Genomic DNA, 21,729 nt, shown 5'->3' with positions numbered 1-21,729 from the left:
AGTAGAGCAGTAGGTGGTCCCTCAGGTACGTGGGTCCCATCCCACGTATGGCCTTGAAGGTTAAAACCAAAACCTTGAACCGGATCCGGGCAGCAAGTGGCAGCCAATGCAGCTGCCTCAGCACCGGCTGGATGCGGGCCCTCCAAGATGTTCCAGTGAGGACCATGGCAGCTGCATTTTGCACCAGCTGTAGTTTCCGGGTCAGGGACAAGGGTAGGCCTGCTTAGAGCGAGTTACAGAAATCTATTCTGGAGGTGACTGTTGCATGAATCACTGTGGCCAAGTGGTCAGGGGACAGGTAGGGCGCTAGTAGCCGGGCCTGGCAAAGATAGAAAAATGCCTGGCCCGCTACTCTCTTGACCTGGGCCTCCTTAGTCAGGGAGGCATCAATGGTCACAAATTCCTAGCTTGGGGCACAATGGTAAGTTGCACCCCTGCTAGGGTGGGTAGATGCGCTGCCTGTTCCCGCCCCCTTCCCCCCAGCCACAGGACCTCCGTCTTGGAGGGGTTGCGTTTCAGGCGACTCTGCTCGAACCATTCAGACGCTGCTTCCAAACATCTGGCAAATGGTTCCGGGGAGAGTCCAGGTGGCTGTCCATTAGGACGTACTGATGGCAACCCAGCCCAAAGCTCCGTACCAGCTGGGCCAGAGGGCGCATAAAGATGTTAAACAATGTGGGGAGAGGACCGCACCCTGAGGGACTCCGCAAGGCAGTCTATAGGGCCGCGAGAACTCTTCCCCCACAGCAACCCTCTGGGACCGGTTCTGGAGGAAGGAGCGTATCCAGCACAACACTGTGCCCCATATCCACGTACTGGCCAGGCGATGTACCAACAGTTTGTGGTCCACAATGTCAAAGGCTGCCGATAGGTCTAAAAGGACCAACACGGTTGACCCCCCTCTATCCAGCTGACAATGGAGATCATCCAGCAGGGCGACCAAAACCGTCTCCACCCCCGTAGCCAGGGCGGAAGCCAGACTGATATGGATTGAGTGCCGAAGTTTCCTCCAAGAATGCCAGGAGCTGATCCGCTGCAGCTCTCTCCACCACCTTGCCCAGGAACGCTAAGTGCTACATTTTGCAGTAGTTAGCAGGGTCCAGCTGGTCCAGCGATGGTTTCTTCAGGAGAGGGCAGACCACCACCTCCTTGAGCCACTCAGGAAACTCTCCTGTACTCAGGGAGGAGTTGATGAGTTCTCTGAGCTGGCCTCCTATCTTCTGGCCACCTCCCTTGAGGAGCCAAGAAGGACAGGGGTCGAGGGGGCAGGTGATCGCCCTGACCAAACCTAGCAACTTGTCCACTTCAGAAGGAGAGAGCTGCCTGAAGCCATCAAACCTCACTACCAATGGCAGCCAACATGTCTCCAGTTCATTCACTGTATTAATTGTGGTGGGAAGGTCGTGGCGGAGTGACAAAACTTTATCCACAAAATAGCTCGCAAATGCCTTGAAGCCAATTTCCAATTGCCAGGTGTTTTGGCGCCCCTCAAGGACGATGAGTGATCTAACTACCCTGAATAATTGGGCTGGGCGAGAGCTTGCAAATGCAATTTCTGTGGCAAAAAACTCACGTTTAGCCACTTTCACCGCCATCTCATACGCCCCCATAAACGATACATTGGACATGAAAACAAAGGATAAAAATATTAAAATATATAAAAAATAAAATATAAAAATAAAAATAGCAGAGTTTAAAAATGCAAAGGAGCACACCATCAACCTGCTTAAATAATAAAATAGTTTTATTAAGAAGAGAAACAACTATATTAAAAAAAGAGAGAGAGAATCTTAATTGTCTAACTGGCTAACTATTCTTCATCTGAAGGCAATCAGGGAGGAAATGTGCTCAAAGGAGCAGAAAGTCAGCAACTGAGGCAATTAGGACACAGGAAGAGATTATTTGAAAAATATCAGGAAGTTCCTGATCTAAATACGCTAACTACATATCTCCTCCAATGTCCCCTGTAGCAGTGGTCCCCAACCTTTTTGAGGCTGGGGATCGGCAGAGCAACTGCCCGACGCGCATGCCGTGCATGCGCGCCCACGCATCGCGCATGCGCCATGCACGGCCAAAATCGCGCATGCGCGGCACTTCCAATGCGCGGCCGCGGCCCTGATTCCTTCTCCCCCCCCTCCCGCAGTAAGAAGCTTCCCGGGCCATTTTTTATTGCGGGGGTGTGCGGGGAGAGGGAGCCGCGGCCCGGCGCCATGGCCTTCGCGGCCCGGCACCGAGCCGCAGCCACGGGTTGGGGACCACTACCCTGTAGGATATTCATATATGCTGTTGAATCTTGCACACTACAATTCTTGCATATTCCAACAGCAAATGCATTCACCTAGTTCTGGAATGATCCACAGCAAATAAGTTCTTTTGCCAGTAGAGAAGATGCAGCTTTTTTAATGTACAGAGATTAGCTGAGGGATGCCAGAAGTTCTCCAGATCAAATTTAACCCATGAAGGACCAACATCTACTACCTTAAAATCCACTCCATCTTCTTTTGTAATAGGACTTTTTCATTTTGATGGCAAGATTGATCTAACCAAAGTTGCACTAACTGTTCTGTGAAGTATGTTGCGCCTATGATCTCTTATATGAGTTTTTCATTTCCTAGAAGTCTTCACTACATATATCTTTACAAGAATATCTGATGGCATACATACCCAGATCTGAATTGCATTTGGTGTAGTTGTTTAAAATGTATTCTTTTTTGTCAAAGGGATTGATAAAACTTCATATGGCCTCTGGGCGAACTTGTTCCTGGAAGGGTTCTTTGAAGGTTCATGAGAACAAGGGTGCTTCTGTGAACCAATTTGCCTTTTAATTGAATATTCTTTTAAAAGAGATAGGTTTTTAAAATCTCAAAGCGGTATAGAACATAATATTTTATTTCTTAGGCTTATATATCTCCTTTCCCAACAGGCTAGCTGTGGGTGCTTCACAAAAACTACAGTAACTGATTGGTAGCCAGTGGTGAAATTACAAGATGGGTTTGACATGCATGTTCTGCCTGTCTCCCACTAGGAATTGGACTGCTGCATTCTATACCAACTGGAGTTTCCAAGATGATGTCAAGGAAAGACCCATGTAGGATACATCACAGTAGTCTGGTCTCAATGTAACCATGGAATTTATCCATATAGCCAAATCAAAGTAGGGGCCAATTGGTGGGGGAAATTAAGTTGATTTGCTTCTCCAGTAGTAATACTGGGTCTAGTGTAACCCCAACAGTATCAGAGACTGTTAGCTGAACCGTATCCAAATTGAAGCATGCAAAATGTGTTGTTTAGAGGTATTACAATGGTAGTGAAAGGTTAACAGTAAATATAAATCATAAACTGGCAGGGGTAGGGATCTAAAGGGGAGAATAATGAATTATGCAGGACACAAAAATCCTAGCCATTGGAAGCATTGCTGCAAGCCTCTTTGGTTTCTCTTTGTCTTATGAAGCTCAGTTTCTACTTTATTAGGTGACTATTTAGAGACTTCAATGGAGGTCACAATGAGAAAGAAACTAAGGCACATCAAATATAACCCCACAGAGATTTATGCCTCTCATGTATTTTTTTTCCTCTAGAAGAGTTTGCATTTGACAAAGATATGAATATAATGAGGGCTATTTAAAGCTCTATACCTTGTTAACAATTCCATTTCCTTTGCAAAATCTTGTACTTTCTTCTTTATTGATGGCGTACTGGGAAGCCTCTGAGCCACATTCATATACTCTCAGAAACATTTTAATTTCAACAACTGCAAAAGGTTAAAAAAAGATAGAAAATAACAGATTTTCCTACATATGATTCCAAAGTATCACTAAGGAAAGACAATCAGTTGGCGACTACATATCTGAGGGTGATTCCGTACCAGTGTTGTCACTCTAGGGCACTCTAGGCGTGTTGCGGCAAAGCAGCATGGGGGTCACATTTTGCTGGTGGAACTGGTTCACTGCTTTTTGTGTCCCCATGGGAGAAGCAGCTGTGATGGAAAGGTTCTGCTGCAGGGAGTTGGGCGTGAGTTTTTCTTTTAGCAGGAAGTTGGGATTGCATGAGAATACCAAAAAAAAAAAAAAAAAAAAAAAAGCAAAGAAAATGCCCCATTTGGCCCTGTGGTGCAAAAAAGTGTCACGGAGCTGAGTGGGGCATTTTTTGCCCCCTCCAGCCCTCTGCAAGAGAGGAAGGAGCCAGAAAATATCTGTGTTCCCTTAAAATAGGGCAAAGGCAGCCTAATGTACATCAAGACCTGGAGAGGGTCGGCCTGGCAGCAACGCCCTAACAGCACCCTCCCGTCATTTTCTGCCTGTGCAGAATCAGCCTGAATGCACATTTTGTTTATGAAAAGTTTTTTTTTGGGGGGGGGGTTGAGGATAATGTTCACAAATCCCTAGTAAACGACTCCATTTAAAAAGTAGTTAAAACAATTACACTTTTACTTTATAAATAAGTTACTTGTCTTCAAATTAACAAAGCAACACATAGAAGACATACATCAACATTAAAATATGAACAGAATAAGAATCTATGTTCTGTCCCATATTAAACAAAAAATCTTTCTGCATTTGCTTCTCTTCAGCCCCTTCTCCTTTTAGCCAACCAAACCTGAATATACAACTTGTCCTTGAGCCTCTGACCACTGTCAGTTCAGATGTGTCAATCATGTTTATTAAATAGTGGGTTCAATGAGGCATGGAATCGCTCATGTGCCAAAACTTCAGCTGTTTATTAGATTGTACACAAGTGAGCAGAACTGAACAACCCACCACCCAAAAATATATACAGTGTAGGCTTCCTGTCAAAGCTTGTGATTGGCCCTGTGTGAATTCTCCAAGTCCAAACTGACTGGGCCATTTAAATGATCCAGCAGCAGGATAAATCCTGTGTGCTGGCCAATACCATTAAGAGTCCCTGATGTCTGAATTGCAGTCCCAGCTCTGCAGTTCCGCTAATCTACATACATAACAATATTCATCCTTCTGACACTTTCAGCAGAATATTTTTGTCGACACCAGTTTCATAGCTCACTGTATAAACCTATAGCAATTTCCACAATGTAGCCTTTCATTACATAAAATGTATGAAGCCGTAGTTTACTATTATTATTGTTGTTTGTTTATTTCCTCCCACTTCTGGAACCGGCTTTTGGTGGGGTACATTAAATCCATCATAAAACCCCCATAAAACCCCATTAAGAGCCAATTTGGTGTAGTAAGGAGTGCGGGCTTCTAATCTGGCAAGCTGGGTTCGATTCTGCACTCCCCCGCATACAGCCAGCTGGGTGATCTTGGGCTCGCCACGGTGCTGAGAAAACTGTTCTGAATGAGCAGTGATATCAGGGCTCTCTCAGCCTCACAGGGTGTCTGTTGTGGGGAGAGGAAAGAGAAGGCAACTGTAAGCCACTTCGAGACTCCTTTGGGTAGAGAAAAAGCAGCATATAAGTACAAACTCCTCCTCCTCCTCCTCTTCTAAAATACCCTAGGATATAAAAATATCATACACAGAAGTAGACAACCTCCAAAAACATGGCGGTGTAACTCAACTCCTGTCCTGTCAAAAAAGAAATTAATAGAGGGAGTGGGGGAAAGGGGCACACTTGACATAAGTTCATCACTTAACACCACTCACCCCTAACATCACATAACACCAGGAGGCCCAATCAGTTAACTTATATCCCTCACCTTCCCATTGCTGAGGTTACGTGGAAAGACACCATAATTCTTTTTCTGAATAATGGAACAATAAATAAATTAGCAAGTGCAGAAGTGGATAGCATGGAGTACTTTAGCCATATTTATTTTATTTATGTTTTGATGCTTTTGGCATGCAAGGAGATCAGTGCCAAATGCTCATCTTCATTATAGCAAAGTCGGGATGCCAAGCATAGTTATAGAAAACAGCAGACATACCAGCATTTGCTGCCCCAAATATCTGATATTTTTAGTGAACATTTCAAGAAAAGTGCCAAAGGAAATGGCATAAGAATATAAATATGTATGAAATTCATTCACAGTACAGCAAGAGCCGCATGTTTAATGTGCAAAATGGTAGCATGGGGATACAGGGCATGATGTTTTCAGGGGCTTTTATTTTATTTTACTGGATTGTTGTAAACTGCTGCAAGACTTTTTGAGAGTGGTGATATAGAAATGTGAAAATGAATGAATGAATGAATGAATGTTCAGAAATGTAATGTAGACAGTACTGCCACAGCATTAACTTAACAAAATTGCATACTAGATATTGAGATATATCATTAGTAAGGAGATAGGAAATAATTCAGTGGCAAGCAATAACTCACAAAGATTTTACAGGGGGTACCTCATATTCTCTGCCCTGAAATCCCCTTTCCTGCTTCCTTCTGTTCTTCCAGTCCACCAACTAACCTTCATTTATCTTGCACTGTCTTCAGCTTTCTCTCTTTCCCTCCCCCAGGCAGGCCCTTCCTGAGAAAACTCCATGCAGTGCTAACCACTGGGCAGGACCCAGTTGTGTGGTGGTGAACAATAATATATGGGGCATCTCACTTAACTTTGTATCCCTCTTCTCATACAACATCCTCCTTGCAATACTCATATCTCATTTCCTGTTCCTTCTCTCCTTCCCACCCACCAGCCAACCAATTTTGTATTTGCCACTCCATCTTAGGCTATATTATTATTTATTTATTTATTTATTTATTTTATGCATTTACCTTCTTCCTAAAGGTCCTAAAGATCTTGCCCCTTTCTGAAATGCACCAATCCCCTTTAAACTGTTTGTGGGCAGAGCAATCAGAATTCCTGGAAGGTCTAGAAGAACTAGATTTGGGGGAGGGGGAAACATAAAAGCTGTTACCTGTGGCAGATAGGATTCAAATGTCCAGAGAAAATGAGACTCAAGGAATCCTGTTCCAGTGTACATATGAGTAGGCTAAACTAGTGAATGTGTGAATACAGGGTTTGTGTTTTCAGAGTGTTGGTTGTGAAGGAAATTATCTCATCAGACTTTGGATGAACCTGTATTCTGTCATAAAGCTGGCTAGTTTGAGGAACAGACTGAAATTGTCTCAACTTCAGTGTAAGATCTGTGATTTTAGAAAGGAGTTCATATTTACCCTGTTAGAATTCTGACCTTGAGAAAAGTTCATTATTCACCTAAAGAATACAAACATGGCTGCTGTCTGCTCTCTGTACTGTTAAATTATCAACCCTAATGTTACAAATGAATGGGCCCAGCAAGATTGTGTCACACCCATAAATAGTTTCTGTACCTTATTCCTCTATAACCAGGGAGTAAATAAAAGTTGTTTCCATCACCGATGCTGAACTTATTTTATTCAGAAGTCTTTCAGGCAGAAGATTGGGGTACAAGCAATACTGTCAAGATTTACATCATGCTACCTTTGTTTAATATCATTTTAAAGACTCCAACATTTATAATAGGTTAGGTTATAATAACTGGCCCAAAATTCCCACTGTACTGTGACAGAATGAGGAGTCAAACATGGATCTCCTATATCTTAGTCCAAAACTCTTACAACTATACACCACTATCTTTTGTGTGGTAGCTACTGTTGAACAATAGCCACCAGCCCAATCTGAGTAAATCACGCATGTAATGTTATATCAAGTTATGTCCATGGTTGCTGCTGGATTTGGCCCTATGTATTACCATGAAGGTAGCTCATAATGGAAGAGTGCCTCACACAGAGACACCTTCATGCACAGAAGCCCATGACTGGACTCTGAGCAGGTTGGTACACACAGAAACCAACCTGGCAGAGACTGACTATGGAGTCAGTAGAACCCCTCAACAAACCTAGGAAGCCAGGCCAGGTCTCCATCTTGTTTGGCTTCCCTAGCTTTCTTTCTCTTGCCTAGAAAAGCCAGGACAGATTTCCATCTGGTCTGAATTGGACTAGAAGCAATTTTCTGTTTCCTGCTTGCTCAACTAAGTGAGCTAAATGTGCACATTATGGAAAGCCATCCCCTCCCAGCCAAAGACCATTAGACAATCAATAGGAAAGGTATTTCCCTCCAGGCACTAATTGCAACTTATTTTGTCTCTTTTGCACACTGCAATTTTTGCCTAGTAGCATCTCTTACCCCTAAATACCCCATTATACTCCCTGACAAGTCCTTCCTGATTAAACAATACAAAGCCATTAGTAACACATTATACCTATCCAAGGTATTGTTCCAGTTAATGAGCTTACTCCATACCTCCCACTCTAGTGACCTCATATGGCAACCACACTATCAAATTCATCCATAACTCATAACCAATCATCAATCACTTACCTCATTGTGGGCAGTCACTGGGGCTAGCCTGGGATTTTCAAATTCTAAATCAAACCTAACACACCCCTAGTGGGTGCTGATCCCTCCACACCTGGCATCCTTTTCACCCCCTGATGTCATCAACTGTGTCTTTGCTGCTTGGATCTAAACTTTTCCCCCTGTAGAACTTAGTGTATGCATGTTTTTGCTTGTGTGTGTTTTGAATATACCCCAATATTTCTGCAAATAAATCCCCTTGAGTGTAAGCTTAATTGTCATCTTCATTTAAGAAGTGTTTCTCCCAGGGAATCAAGCACATAAAAATTGGTAGAAAAGATCTTGCATTACCCGGCCTCTTGTTATTTTCATGATTCCAAAAAAATTTCCTTTAATGGATCCAATTTGAGTAATAATTTTGGTGGAGAATGTGGGCATTACCCTGCATGTCTGAATCCATGTGAAGGCCAACACATAGACTGCAGACTTAAGGGAAATTATGTAAGGAAGTTGTAGTTTAGAAAGTTTGTGTTTGTGTGCAGATCCCTCCACGCTTGGCATAATTTCCACCCCTGAAGTCTGAGAACTGACTCATAAAAATTGGTAGAAAAGATCTTGCTATATTCATGATTCCCTATAATTCCCTTTTGAGGGATCAAATTTTTTTCCAATGTTTTTTGGGGGGAGCCTTCAGGGGCAGGAAACAGGCGGCCTTGGGTGGGAGGGAAGAGGTGCCCCGGCCCTGCTTCTTCCCCTGCCTTGAGGCCACGGTCCCGGGGAGCAGGGGAGGGTGGGGGTGCCTGGGTGGCCTGGGGCCCTGCCAGGAGGGTGCCTAGTGCCCGCTGTATTTTACATACAGCGGGCTTATTTTCTAGTATTGATAATAACTGTTGTAACAAACTTTTTGCAGATTAATATGTGCAATAGAAATGCTATTGTAGTTTGAGGGTAATTTTTGATTCTCCCAGAACTAATGTTGACCCCACCCCAGTTACAGTCCAATTTACTATGGGAAAGCCATTGCTCTACTTGTTGAGTGCTAGTAGACAAGGCAACATTTTAAACATAAGACTGTTCCCAGAATAGGTAATGAACTGATCGGGTTCAAAGGTTTCTTCTGGAAATTATTAAACTCATTTTTGAGTATCTGCTTAAAATTTAAATAATATTAAGAATATTTACCAGATCTCCCATTCTGCACTACTATATCATATGTTGCACATGAGTTTAACGGGGCATTTTAACTGAAGCCTCTTCCTTCTATGCTTGGCAAAGCTAATAAAACTAATAAACCACCTCCACACTGAGCTTCTAGTGGATCATTAACCAGAGATTTGTTGCCTTGGATACTGAGTCAGGTAGATACCTTTTTTAAAAAAAGAAGAAACTCAGCATTTTAACTGCTTAGAACAAAGGAGGACTGTAGTTTCTCTGTGAGAAAAGTCCCATGTGGTAAGGGTTAAATAGCTGTAGAAATAAAATTAGCATGGACAAACTTTTGATTTTTTTATTTATATAAAGTAATTGAACAGAAACATTCAGGAAGTATTTCATGTACATTTCTAAACATTTGTGATAACACCTATATAAAGGTTTTCAGAGTTGTGCTACTGAAACAAGTACTTGATTTTAGTGTATATGTAAAATCAATTACTCAATTTTGTTCTGGACAGTTGGGAAATCCTTAGCAGTACCACAATATACCTTCCATGAATCTCTTTTCATGTTGTATGCCTGGTTTACTCCTGAGTATCTCAGGTTTTAAGGGAGATAGCAAAAGTATTTTAAAAACCCAATTTGATCAGACAACACTAAAACAGCAGATATATAACTTTTTTAAAAAGCCCTAGGTTCCTATGAGCAGTATATTCTCCCTTTGCCCAGGCTCTGTGTATCTACAAAGGTCTCTGGAATAAACCCATCTTAAAGCCTTGACCAGAAAGTTGGGAGTTACTAGCACCACTGGCCTCTCCCAGGGATCTACTAGTACTGCTGGCTTCTTCCAGGAAGTTGTTCCACAGGCAGCCACTGGAAACATCTGAAGCTGCATCTGGACCATGGCAGAAAGTTGCTTAAGATATGTGTGTGTGTTAAACTTCCTGGGAAGATTCAAATGGGTAACCGTGTTGGTCTGAAGTAGCACAATAAAATCAGAGTCCAGTAGCAGCTCTAAGACCAACAAAGATTTATTCAAGGTGTGAACTTTCAAGTGCAAGCACTCTGAGGTGCTACTGATTTTCTTGAGAAGAGCAAAACTTCTACATGCGAACATGCAGGAAGAGGAAATTCTCCAACTTTCTGGGTCTCAGGTCACGAATGGCTTTAAAGGCAAATAGTAGCACGATTTAGACCTGGAAAGTAAATGACAGCCAGTGAAGGGACCTCAGAATAGGAACAGAAACATTTGTTCGCTTATCCCTCCCACTAAAATCACAAATGAGCTGCCACATTTTACACCACCTCCAGTTTCCAGACCTTTTGAATAGACAGCTCTGTGCAGAGCATGTTAGAGTGATCTGGCTTCAAGGATACTGAATCATGGACCAGTGCGGCCATGTGAGGTATATATAAAGGAGTCAGTTTCCAGCTAGATGTAGCTGGAGGCAGGTGGGGGACCTTCTTTTTGCTGACATAGAAACTGTTTCACCATTAGATGACCAGGATCCAACAAGACTCCCAAGCTGATGTAATGTAGTGATTAGAGGGGCAGACTAAGATCTGGGGCACTTAAGTTCTAATTGTCTTTTTGCTATGGAAACTTGCAGAGTAACCTTGGATTAGACACTTGTTCTCAGTCTATCAATGGCTCCTGTGAGTATAAAATGGAGGAGGGGAGAAAGTTGTAAGCTACTTTGGGACTCCATACAGAAGAAAAGTGGGGTATAAATAAAATTAATTAATAAATTATCAGAGCCTTTCAGTGATAGTTGCATACAATCATTGGTAAGTCGAGCAATCACCATTATAGCAGTATTCATATCATGTAGATTCATATATTTATTTGGTTAGTACATGAGAAAGGGCCTTTTCAGTAGCAGCTGAAGGTGTGTCTGGTCTACTCATTTTTATCTTTAGGAAGTGGTTGAAGACACTTTTATTTAGGACTCCATTTTGTTGACTTGCATTCAAGTGTTCTAAAAGAACTTGCAGATGTAATTTCTGAGCCTCTGTCCATTCTTTCTGACAATTTTTGGGGAACAGGTGAAGTGCCAGAAGATTGGAGGCGGATAAATATTGTCCCCATCTTCAAGAAGGGGGGAAAGGAGCATCTGGTTAAGTGACCCATCAGCTTAACAGCTATAGCTGGCAAAATTAAAGGTAAAGGTATCCCCTGTGCAAGCACCGAGTCACATCTGACCCTTGGGGTCATGCCCTCTAGCGTTTTCATGGCAGACTCAATATGGGGTGCTTTGCCAGTGCCTTCCCCAGTAATTGCTGTTTACCCCCCAGCAAGCTGGGTACTCATTTTACCGACCTCGGAAGGATGGAAGGCTGAGTCAACCGTGAGCTGGCTACTGGGATTGAACTCCCAACCTCATGGGCAGACAGCTTCAGACAGCATTTCTGCTGCCTTACCACTCTGCGCCACAAGAGGCTCAAATCATCAAACAGTCATTCCTTGAACAGCTAAAGCGGACGGCTGTAATTACTAAGCGTCAACATAGTTTTCTCAAGAACAAGTCATGTCAGACTAACCTTATCTCTTTTTTTGGAGAAAATTAATACCTTGATAGAACAGGAGAATGCTGTGGACATAATTTACCATGATTTCAGTAAGGCTTTTGATAATGTTCCACATGAAATTTGTATTGACAAGTTGGTAAAATGCAGTATGGATCCTGATAGGTGGATCATGAACAGGTTGACAGATCACACCCAAAGGATGCTTATAAATGGTTTGCCATCTTCTTGGAGAGGAGTGACAAGTGGAGTGCCTAGGCTCTATGTTGTTCAACTTATTTACAAATGATTTAGATGAATGAAAAGTGGGGGTAAACTGGGAGGGGTAGCAAACACACCAGAAGACAGAATCAGAATATAGGATGATCTCGACAGATTAGAAAACTGGGCTAAAATTTTAAAAAATGAATTTTAATAGTTATAAAAGTGGTAGGATAAACCAAATGCATTGCTATAGTATGAGTGAGACTTGTCTTGGCAGTAGGATCTGGGGGTCTTAGTACACCATACACTGAATATGGGTCAGCAGTGTGATTTGGTGGCTAAAAAATGCAAATGGGATTTTGGGCTGTATTAAAAGAAGTATAGTGTCCAGATCATGCAAGGTGACGTTACTGCTTTACTCCACTCTGTTAAGGCCTCGCTTGGAATACTGCGTTCAGTTTTGAGCACCACAACTAAAGAAAGATGTAGACAAATTGGAACATATCCATAAGAGGGCTACAAAGATGATGAGAAGTTTGGGGACCAAGTCGTATGAGGAAAGGTTGAGGGAGCTTGGTCTGTTTAGCTTGGAGAGAAGATGACCCAAGAGGGATATAATAATCACCTTCAAATACTTAAGGGGCGGTCATATAGAATATGGAACACAGTTGTTTTCTGTTACCCTAGAGGGTTGGACCAGAACCAATGGGTTTAAATTAATTCAAAAGAATTTTCAGTTAAACATCTGGAAGAAGTTGTCAGGAATCCAGCAGAGGTTAGTGAGTAGAGTCTGTGATAAAGGAACTTCCAAGGTCCAAGCAGAGTAAGGATCCAAAAGAAAGGCTTTATTGAACAGAACTACTACAGCAGCTTACCCATGGGGTCGCGATGGGTCGGACACAACTTCGCACCTAACAACAACAACAACTACAGCAGCTAACATGGACCAAAGACACACTGAACATTGGGGTGTACTTATAGGGGGGACCAAACATGGGAGGGGGGATGAGGACGACATGGCGGGAAAGGTACATTTGCAAAAGTAACAAATATTCCCAAGCGAGCCAGATGGCCCAGCGTTTGATCTAAACTAACAGTCTATTGAGACTCCAGCAAGACAAGCAAGGTTACTAAAAGCGGAATAGATAAGGACGCCCCGCTGAGGGCAGCTTTGGTATGCAAAGGTGGACAGGAACCAACCCAAGGATTTATGGTTTTATTACACCTGGCTTGGAGGAGTCCGGGAGAATGCAGTCAAAGGAGGGGGCATGAACAGGGGTTCATGACAGAAGTTCCTGACAGAGTGGTTCCTCAATAGAACAGGCTTCCTCAGGAAGTGGTGGGTTCTCCTTCTTTGTAAGTTTTTAAGCAGATGACAGAAATGCTGATGTATGAGCTTAGGCAGACTGTGAGTGGGTGGGCAGGAAGGGATATGTAAGTGTTTGTCTCTTGTGGTCCTTCCTTGTACATCCAGGGAATTGTTGGTCATGGCTGTGGGATGGTAGGTGAATTTTCTCTAGGCCAGACTGGATTCTGAAGATTTTTGGTATATGTGTGGGATCATTTGGGCATGAAATTGGGGTCACTTTGGGTGGGCAGGTAGTTGTGAGTTCCTGAAATGTGCCAGGGGGGTTGACTAGATCAGTGGTCCCCAACCTTTTTGTCACTGGGGACCGGTCAACGCTTGACAATTTTACTGAGGCCCGGGGGGGGGGAGTAGTCTTTTGCCGAGGGATGTCACCACCACCTGAGCCCCTGTTCCACTTGCTTTCCTGCCAGCACCCCTGACTTCCCGCCTCCCGCTGGGGGGGGGCGCTGCCAGCAGCAGCTGCACAGTGCCACACTGAGGGGGAGCCCCAGCCATGGTGGCCACTGGACAGCACAAAAGGTGAGCCGGAGGCAGAGTAGGAAGGCATCCCCAAAGGCAGCAGCTGGGGAGGAGGATGAGGAGGAGCTGCGGCCTGGTATCTATGGACTGGGACCGGTCCCCGGACCAGGGGTTGAGGACCACTGGACTAGATGACCGTGGAGGTCTCTTACAACTCTGTGATTCTAGGATCTACATTGCAAGTTGCCTTGAGCTCCATAAAGAAGAGCGGTGGATAATAAATGTTTTAAGCATACAAACATCTTCTTTATAGTGGCATTGTTTTTATCCAACTTTCCTGCTGGGTAGACACAAGATCTAAATCACTTTGCACTGGGGGTGTGCATATACCCCCAAAATACTTATCAGGCTTTGGCTGACATTAATTAATGGTCTTTTCAACTATTCTGAAGGACATATAACATAGCCAAGTAAAGCCATATACATATTTAACTACCATTATTAATAAGTTGAAATTTTAGTGTTTGTTTTTCATGATTAGAATACCTTGAGAACAAACTATCAACCTTGATGGCTGATATGTGCAGTATCTGAGATTTGCAGAGGTGGGTGCATTATTCAGTTATTACGCTGCGATTCAAGTGCCTGATGTTGAATAGCAACATAAAAAAATCATTCAATAGCTTCAGAGACTATAGAATAAAAACACGACCTTCAACAAGACTAGACTAATTCAACTTCAGTTTAATAGATCCTCCTCCTTGGTAATTGTAGGGACTCAATGTTTCATGGAATGATTCTTCCCTTTCTCTCTTGACTCAAAAAATTACAGAAGTGGAAAGGTTTTGTACATTATTTATGTAACTTTAAAAAGGCCTCGACCATTTAGTCCTTACATATACATTGCAGGGTTTCAAATTAATTTGTTTGTAAGTGACCCGGAACTGGAGATGATCAGAGTAGTGCCCAGATTTGCAGATGACACTAAATTATTCAGGATGGTAGAAACTGAAGTCAACTTTGAAGAGCTTCAGGTGAATCTCCACAAATTAGATGTGATGGTAACAACATGACAAAGTGATATGTAAAGTTATGCACACTGAACAAAAAAAGAGAGAACTATGTGTATGGCATCTGAATTTGCTAAGACCGAGAGGGAAGGAGAACCTTAGGGTCAATGTAGCTCTATGAAAGTGTCAGCCCAGTATACCACAGTAGTGAAAAAGATAAAGTCTGTGTGTTTAGTAGGAAAAGGATTGAAAAATAAAACAGCAAGTATTATAATGCCCCTTCATAGATGAGGTGTAGCCTCATCTGAGATATTTTGTGTAGGTCTGGTCACTGTATCTCAAAAAGGACATTCCAGAACTGGAAAAAGTTCAGAAGAGGACAACCAAAATGAATAGGGGGTTGAATACCTTTCTTGTTAAGAAAATTTGAAAAAAATTAGTTTAAAAAAAAGACAAATGAAGCAGAGATATGACAGAGGTTTATGAAATTATGAATACATAGAGAATGGATAGAGAGAACATTTTCTCCTTCTCCCAAAGTACAGGAACTCAAGCACATCCAGTAAATCCGATGGGCAGTAGATTCAGGACAGGTAAGAAGTAAATTATTTACACCATGAGCAAAGAAAATGTGGACTCTGCTAGCAGAGAATGTAGTAATGGCTACAGGCATAGACAGCTTTAAAAGGGGAGTAGACAGATTCAAGGATGATAGGTCTGTCAGTGGCTACTAGCTATGATGACTAAAGGGAGACTCTACATTCAGAGGCAGTAAATATCTGAATCCCAGTGCCTGGAGGTGATATCAGGGGTAAGCCTTGGCTTCTATATCCTATGACTGGCCCTCCAGAGTAACTGGTTGTGAGAGACAGTAAGCTGGACTACATGAACTAATATGATCTAACTAACATGGTCTGATCTAACATGGCTCTTCTTATGTTCTTAAGTGACTTTTAGTTCAACATGAATGTGTATTATTAGACTGAACCTGTTCTCTTTTAAATCCTGACCCCTAAGTCTGGGTAGCAAAGCACCACCTGACAGCTGGCAAGAAATGGGGAGTTAGCAGTCTTCTGATTTGGAATGGCTGGAATTAGTGTCTGTGGCACAATGATATTGCTTTTGGCATGACCAGAAGCACTGAAAGTACTGTTCAAGAACTCACCCAAATTAGAATGCTAGAGCATAACTTGGCATGACGATGCCACTTCTGGGTCACACCAGAAGCAATGTCATCACATCAGGGATGCCAATTGTACCCCCATTATGTGGCATTTCCTATTGTCACTCAAATCAAACCAAACTGAAAACCAAAACTGTGATTCAGGTGATTTGGGATAAGTAAATTGATCCGGGTTTATTCAACCAGAACCCAAAATAATAGAATTTTTTTATTTGCACATCCCTACCTTGAATTATCTTCAGACCTGGCAGCAGAGTGAAAATAAGAAAAGGGAAGAGCTATAGTTTGCGGGGAAAGGGTAATATCCTATCCTCAGGATGAAAAGTTTTCCATTGCATTCCTTATCATAGTCTTTCTTTTCACAAGTTGCTATTTTCCTATCCCCCAAAGTGTTACAGCTCAGTAAGAAGTCACGTCTGTTACAGAAACTAATAGATACCGAAGTATTAATACTATCACACACATGGATAGTGATGTATTTGTACTGATTTTTGCCACAGTTACTGTGGTATATGGTAAAGGCTGTAGCACTGGTGGCATAATTTTATGTAATGCAGTTCTTTGTTGAAGAACCCAACAGGCCACACTTGGGTTCCTGGGTTTTTATGTTTTTTTGAAATATTTCAATACTGTCCATATATTGATCCATCTCATTTCTTTCACTTGGAAGAAAAATATACCAATTGATATGGAATTCATCCCAGCATCCAGAAGCTATAGAGCTGTCAGAGAAATCATGCACATTTCAAGAAATTAATCTGACATTGCAAAAGTTCACCTTGACAAACAAGAAGCCAATTAGATGTACATGGAGATATGATTACACAGGGGATGCAACTGATCAAATTGGGGGAGTTCTGAAAAGAGCAAGGACCCAAGTCTGAATCTTAAAAAGCTGTATTTCATGGAGGCTGCATATACAGTCAGAAAATCAGAAAAATAATTATTTGCGCTCTTAAAATGACCTCTAAAAGGAAATAGTAAAAGGATCAGCATTGCATGTTTGGCCGAACTTGCCATTATTTATATGGAATTATAGTCAAATAACTTTTTTTAATGAGCAAAACTAGATATGAACAGCCAGACAGGAGAATGTTACAATGTTTTTTACATTCCAAAATGACTGAGATTGTCATCACCTGACTAAAGTAGCATTTGATCTACAATAACTGCATAATAAGGTAGGGTTCATCATAGTAGGCATGTACAGCCAGACATTAAGTAATCAATCCTGGCACTGTGAAAAAGCTATTTGACAGTCAGCAGCAGGAGTGTGCAGTTGAGCATATCCAAGTAAAAAATACAACTGAAAGTCAATGTTTTGGATTAGCTTGGTATGATGCCCCTTCTCCATTCACACAGAGTGCCTACGATCCTCTACCACTCTTTCTCAGGTTCAGGGTTCATACAGGTCTGGCCCCACACTTGTCACCCTTCTTATCTCTTTTAAAATATAGAGAGAGCCGTGACCATGTCACATCTCAGTTCCTCTCTCTCACTCACTGGAGCCCTCCATGGACAGAATAGCCCAGCCCCCTTTAGTTACCGGCCTTTACTCAAAGATTGGGGTCGGAGATTCCTACATTGTTCTATTCACATGCTACATATATATGTAGACCAAGATATTCACTTCTTTGCATGTATTTTCTCGAGTCACAAAGCCCACAAGGTTAAACAAAGCAAGAAGTTAACTTGTATTTTATTCTCTTAAACTTTTGAGCTATTTCCCTATTCATGCAATTTGGATCTTCTTCTTCTTCTTTTACAAATCAGCCAGCTCTAAGCAGATTTTCCTCCACAGGTTCACACAACCAGACATCCTTCCCAACTGTTCTTTTAACTGTTGTTTTCCAGTTGTTTCTCCCTAACATTCCATCAGCTCTAACTGGTCATTCTTAAGGAGGAGTGGAACCTACCCTGTCTTGTCATATTTGGGTATACTTGAAATGACTCAGAAATTTCAGAAGTATTGTGAATTACCTTCAAGAATTTCAGAAGACTTTCAGGTTTGATGGCAAGGAGAGAGAAAACCGGAAGCTTGCCCAGCTTGCAGCTGGCGTCTCCCAATCCCCCTTTAAAAGGTAACTATTTACTATGAGAGAGTACTCCAGAGATGCCTGTGAAGCCAATGCCATACAAGTATTGGCCTGGTCTGGTGTAGTCCTGGTCCCAAACGTACATGGCATTGCTCCACAGAGGGTTTCTCTTTAGCCCCCACCATAGGAAATAAAGGATGCTACAGAGGCCTATCACAGGAAACATTGGCCCCATTATTTCCTATGGGTGGTACATGAAGAAGATTCCTGCAAGGAGGCCAAGTCTTGTGAACTCCAAGAGTCTACCCCCAGCCCACCTGCCACTTTTTTGGTAATTCTGCTGCCTTACCTGCATTGGCAAGCCCTGGCTCAATACTTTCAGGCAATCAAGATGAGCTCTTCCACTCCTGATGCTGGCAGCAGGGGATGGAGGTGAAAGGGAAGATCCAACACATGGTTCCAGAGCTGCTGACAGAGCAGTGCCATGTAGATTCTGGGCTGGGCCAATTTGATGCTTCCTTTGTTTTAAAATTTAAAGGGGGGGGGAAGGATGGGGGAGATTTGGTTATCAGCTGTCAGCTCAGCTGTTTGGCAGCTTGTTCTCTCACTTTCACATGGACTTTATTAGCTCATTTTGTGCCCAAGGCAAGAATACAGAATGGGCTCTCTATACTTCCAAATTAGTTATTTTGATAATAAGGTAAAACAATAACAATATTTTAGTGAGGATTGACTTTTTTATGCCACCCTCAGCTTTGTGTGTCCAAGAGTTACTTGCCTTGTCCTTCTTACAGCTCTGCTTTTAGAGGGCCTGGTCCTAGACGTCCTGTTGAAGAAATAATGGCCCTTTAAATGTTAAAAGGACCAGGTGCCATCAAGCAACTGTTCTGATGTAAAATGCCTCAGACTGGACTCCCAAACCACTAAGGGCACCCCTCTCCCTGCATAATTAAGGATTATAAAGCAGGTGCTCTACCTGTAGCCTGGATCTGAAACAATACCACACTGCATTGTTTAAGAATCACATACAGATTGTGGCACTAAAGATCATATGCATGCTCCTTTCAATGGGACTTTCCAGTAAGCATGCTTAAATTGCTACTGAATAGCATTAGCATTTATTTCAGTGAGTCTACTCTGAAGTAAATATCTTTAAGTGGCAGTTTAATTACAGCCATAGAAGCTAATCTTGCCTTGAAAAGAATGCAGTGCATGTGTGTCTACTTTGAAATGAATCCTCCTGAGCTCAGTGGAGCTTTCTTTCATTTAAATGTGCATAGGAATGTTGCGGGAGGCTGTGAGGCCATTTGATTTTCAGTAGAGAGTAAGCCCTATATCAAGAAGCTACCTTTTGAAAATGTCACCCTTACATACTTAATCACTGCATATGGTCTTTGAAGGAGAAGAAATACCTCCTGGGAGCTTAGCTATCATGCTGTGCACCTGATTAATCACATAATTATGTTATAACTATATAAGAAGAATATTCCTACTTATATCTAATTGCTACGTGTACTTTGCACAGATCTTTGAAGATACACTGAGGACATTTTCAGTGAGTTAGCAAGAGCAGACCTATTTTCAGTCCTTGATACCAGCAGCAGACGGATGAATTCAATAGAACGAAGGGTTTGTGTGTGTGTGTGTAAATCCAAAACAAAACCAGACTGTATAAATTCAATGTATCTTTTGGCAGCTTACTTCATGGCCCACTTGTAAGATTCCTGGAGGCATTTGGCCTGCCCCTTGGTTGGATCGCAGCTGGGATATTGTTATTATTGGCTGTGCCCCAAACAGGGATGGCTAGCTAATGTTAATGAGTAGTACTGATTGGCAGAATCTCCTCCACTTGAATCATAACTTGATTATCTATTACAAGTGGCTTTGAGTACACAGTAAAAGCACACTTATTACTGAGGGTAATAAAGTAGGATCACAAATAGCCAGTGCATGTGTATGCTTGTCTCTGGAGCATATAAGCATTTTCTGGCCATAAAGGTGATTGTCATTACTTTGGTCTCTAGTCAGAGTCAAGACATTGTCTTGTTCAGTAAATTACTTGCCTGTTTCATTTCACTGGTTTCAGTACTCAGAGACTGAGGCTGGTTACAGTAATCACCATTTAATTAAAAAGGGCAAGCAAGGAACTAAAGCAAAGTATTCTTATAAGGCAGACACCCATTAACATGACGCCTTGGATCATACTGGGCTCCAGATATTGTTTTGTAAATTGGACTCCCATCTGTTGGAAGATCAAGCCTTTCAGAAAGAAGGATTTCCCCAGGTGGTTTCTTGAATTGTAAGGGGTTAAACAATCAGATAAGTTCTGCCAAGACACCCATTGTGAATAGTGGCTGACAGCCCAGTGTGATGAATGATGCATGCTGCTGATTGCACAGACATCAAAGCAGCACATAAACTCAAAATACATTTTGTGTTAAATTATAAGAAGATTAATAGTGACCAACTAAGACAATGCATTTATTGAAGGAAACTGACATTACAAGTATTTTGTGGCTTCATTAATGACAACTACCAATTCTCCAATTCCTTATTTTACCTCTAGACTGGCAATTGAGGGAGGAATGCCAGGTGGTATCCTTCTAAGGGGCAGGTTTGTGGTTGCCAACTACTAACTAAAATGAATGAGGTTGCAGCAGAGCAGCTAGCTAGCTAGATAGATATAGATGGTATGGCAGCATCAGAGTAAATCTATGATATATTGACCTGAATGTGGTGCTCAAATGTATCTTTCTTTTTCAAAATATGGACTTGGTTGTATTGATTTGTTACCTCCAAAAGAACAAAGTCCTGTCCCTCAGTAAGAAAAGGGTCTGGATCTACCTTAGATGTACATATTTGCAAGAAAACATTAACTTGCTTCCGGGTTCTTGTTCTCATTTACTGAAACCTTTTATTTGCAAATTGCCTTTGATTAAACAAAAATGTAAACACAAACTTGAAATAAAAACTGAATTGAAAGCTTCATGGGGATGCCCTAAGGTTTTCTTTTATTAAAGATAAAAAGATATCACTCTTTGTTTCTGCATACATAGCTTTCTTTTTTGTTGTTCTTTTCTCAGAAATATAGCTCAGAAAACTGGCATATTGTGTAGCTAAAGTAAGAAGCTGAAAATACCTCAAGTATGAATAATCAAATCACATTTGGACACAGTTCTCTCATCAATATATCTACATTCTCAGCATGGCCAAATCTGTGGATTCTTAAAATCTCAAAAACATACAAACAAAAAACAAAAAAGTGAATACTCTTAGTGGTCTTTGCTAGGGGCAATCACAACAGTATTTCTAGCCTTCAGGGTTTGGTTTCTGATAATAAAAAGCAGCCTAGTCCATGAGGTTGCAGTGGGTCGGACACGACTTCACACCTAACAACAACAATAAAAAGCAGGGGGAGGAAGTATCTTTGAAATACTATTTTGGCCTTTAAGGGAGGATTCGATGGCTCGCAAGCATTTCAGTGGTCCATTTCACTTCCCCCCACTTTGAAGCAGGGAGGAGCTGATGGACAGACCTG

General features: G+C 42.0%; 1 long non-coding RNA gene across 1 annotated transcript; it reads left to right on the top strand.

Moving 5' to 3' along the window:
* The first annotated feature begins 12,882 nt into the window (after window positions 1–12,882).
* LOC143844242 (uncharacterized) lies at window positions 12,883–21,167 on the top strand. The gene is made up of 4 exons (XR_013233888.1): window positions 12,883–12,909; window positions 15,513–15,565; window positions 18,010–18,236; window positions 19,717–21,167. It is a non-coding gene; the product is annotated as an uncharacterized LOC143844242 (long non-coding RNA).
* The last annotated feature ends 562 nt before the right edge of the window (window positions 21,168–21,729 follow it).

Source organism: Paroedura picta, chromosome 9 (genome assembly GCF_049243985.1).
Source record: "Paroedura picta isolate Pp20150507F chromosome 9, Ppicta_v3.0, whole genome shotgun sequence".
In the NCBI taxonomy this organism is placed as follows: Eukaryota; Metazoa; Chordata; class Lepidosauria; order Squamata; family Gekkonidae; genus Paroedura; species Paroedura picta.
The sequence above is the reverse complement of the archived record's forward strand: the minus strand, read 5'-3'. Positions and strand labels throughout refer to the sequence as shown.